Below are 2,500 nucleotides of genomic sequence, written 5' to 3' on the forward strand. Positions count from 1 at the left end.
TGTAGCTTTAATGTATATCACAGTGCTGCGTTTACAGATGATTGTTCTGTTTTAAACTGTGTATAATAGGGATGGGTTGACAAATCTAATTTAATATATCGCAACCTAAAAAACACCAGCCATATCGTGGCATAACTCGATATTTAAAACTTTGCAACATTGTTTTCTGTCCATGTGATCATTATTGAAACGACCCGTCAAGCATCATAATCTCTCTCAAATCTATCTGCGCTTTATCTACACTGTTTACAGGGTTCACACAAGATCCTTAAAGTGCTTTTAGAAATATAAGTGCTGGAATACCTGGAACATCACCTTGTTTTGATGAAAAGTACTTGAGCTTAAATAAGATCGTTGCCTCCGTGTAATGTGTGTCCATCAAAGATGAAAGTCTCCACTTTCATTGAATAATGTGTATTAAACCCTCTGGGGTCGACGGACGTGCCGGCGGGTTCTGCTGGATTTTTTTCCTCATTACAGCAGAAACAACTGAAAATACGCCGTCGTTTTTGGGCATACAGATCAAGACATCATTAGAGACTATAAAGGGTCTACTTTTATTTCTGTACACTCACAATAACAAGAATATATATATATATATATATATATATATATATATATATATATATATATATATATATATATATATATATATTTAAATGAAATTTATTTCTGTGATGTAAAGCTGAATTTTTAGCATCATTCTTCAGAAATCATTCTAATATGCTGATTTGCTGCTTATAAAACATTTATTATTATTATTATTATTATCAATGTTGAAAACTGTTTTGTTTTTCAGGATTCTTTGATGAATGGAAAGTTCAAAATAACAGCATTTATCTGAAATACAAAGCTTTTGTAACATTATATACTACCGTTCAAAAGTTTGGGGTCAGTAAGATTTTTTTTTTTTATGTTTTTGGAAAGAAATGCATACTTTTATTAAAATGTTATATTTACACTCACCTAAAGGATTATTAGGAACACCTGTTCAATTTCTCATTAATGCAATTATCTAATCAACCAATCACATGGCAGTTGCTTCAATGCATTTAGGGGTGTGGTCCTGGTCAAGACAATCTCCTGAACTCCAAACTGAATGTCAGAATGGGAAAGAAAGGTGATTTAAGCAATTTTGAGCGTGGCATGGTTGTTGGTGCCAGGCGGGCCGGTCTGAGTATTTCACAATCTGCTCAGTTACTGGGATTTTCACGCACAACCATTTCTAGGGTTTACAAAGAATGGTGTGAAAAGGGAAAAACATCCAGTATCGCGGCAGTCCTGTGGGTGAAAATGCCTTGTTGATGCTAGAGGTCAGAGGAGAATGGGCCGACTGATTCAAGCTGATAGAAGAGCAACTTTGCCTGAAATAACCACTCGTTACAACCGAGGTATGCAGCAAAGCATTTGTGAAGCCACAACACGCACAACCTTGAGGCGGATGGGCTACAACAGCAGAAGACCCCACCGGTACCACTCATCTCCACTACAAATAGGAAAAAGAGGCTACAATTTGCAAGAGCTCACCAAAATTGGACAGTTGAGGACTGGAAAAATGTTGCCTGGTCTGATGAGTCTCGATTTCTGTTGAGACATTCAGATGGTAGAGTCAGAATTTGGCGTAAACAGAATGAGAACATGGATCCATCATGCCTTGTTACCACTGTGCAGGCTGGTGGTGGTGGTGTAATGGTGTGGGGGATGTTTTCTTGGCACACTTTAGGCCCCTTAGTGCCAATTGGGCATCGTTTAAATGCCACGGCCTACCTGAGCATTGTTTCTGACCATGTCCATCCCTTTATGGCCACCATGTACCCATCCTCTGATGGCTACTTCCAGCAGGATAATGCACCATGTCACAAAGCTCGAATCATTTCAAATTGGTTTCTTGAACATGACAATGAGTTCACTGTACTAAAATGGCCCCCACAGTCACCAGATCTCAAGCCAATAGAGCATCTTTGGGATGTGGTGGAACGGGAGCTTCGTGCCCTGGATGTGCATCCCACAAATCTCCATCAACTGCAAGATGCTATCCTATCAATATGGGCCAACATTTCTAAAGAATGCTTTCAGCACCTTGTTGAATCAATGCCACGTAGAATTAAGGCAGTTCTGAAGGCGAAAGGGGGTCAAACACAGTATTAGTATGTGTTCCTAATAATCCTTTAGGTGAGTGTATACTAATAGTTAAACTTGTGCTTGATTAAAATGTTGTTCATTATTTTATTGAAAATGCCCTTTCATGGATAACTTTGCCGAGGAACGAATAATACATTTAGTAAAAGTTTACAAGTAAAGCAAAATAACTGTTTGCATTCGTCCTAATATTAATAATAACATTCAAACTTTTCTTATTCAGGCTTTTTTTGAAGTTTTGTGAGTAAAATAGTGGAAATAAAATGAACCGATTAATCAAAGAAATGATTGAAGATTAATCGATTATCATAATAATCTTTAGTAACAGCCTTAAAATACTGAACTACCTGCACTTCTCCAC

General features: G+C 37.4%; 1 protein-coding gene across 1 annotated transcript in view; it reads left to right on the forward strand.

The window, feature by feature from the left end:
* Nucleotides 1-2,500, forward strand: part of LOC127659594 (putative methyltransferase NSUN7) — a 46,183-nt gene that overhangs the window by 14,968 nt on the left and 28,715 nt on the right. The window lies entirely within an intron of this gene.

Source organism: Xyrauchen texanus, chromosome 19, assembly GCF_025860055.1.
Source record: "Xyrauchen texanus isolate HMW12.3.18 chromosome 19, RBS_HiC_50CHRs, whole genome shotgun sequence".
NCBI lineage: Eukaryota > Metazoa > Chordata > Actinopteri > Cypriniformes > Catostomidae > Xyrauchen > Xyrauchen texanus.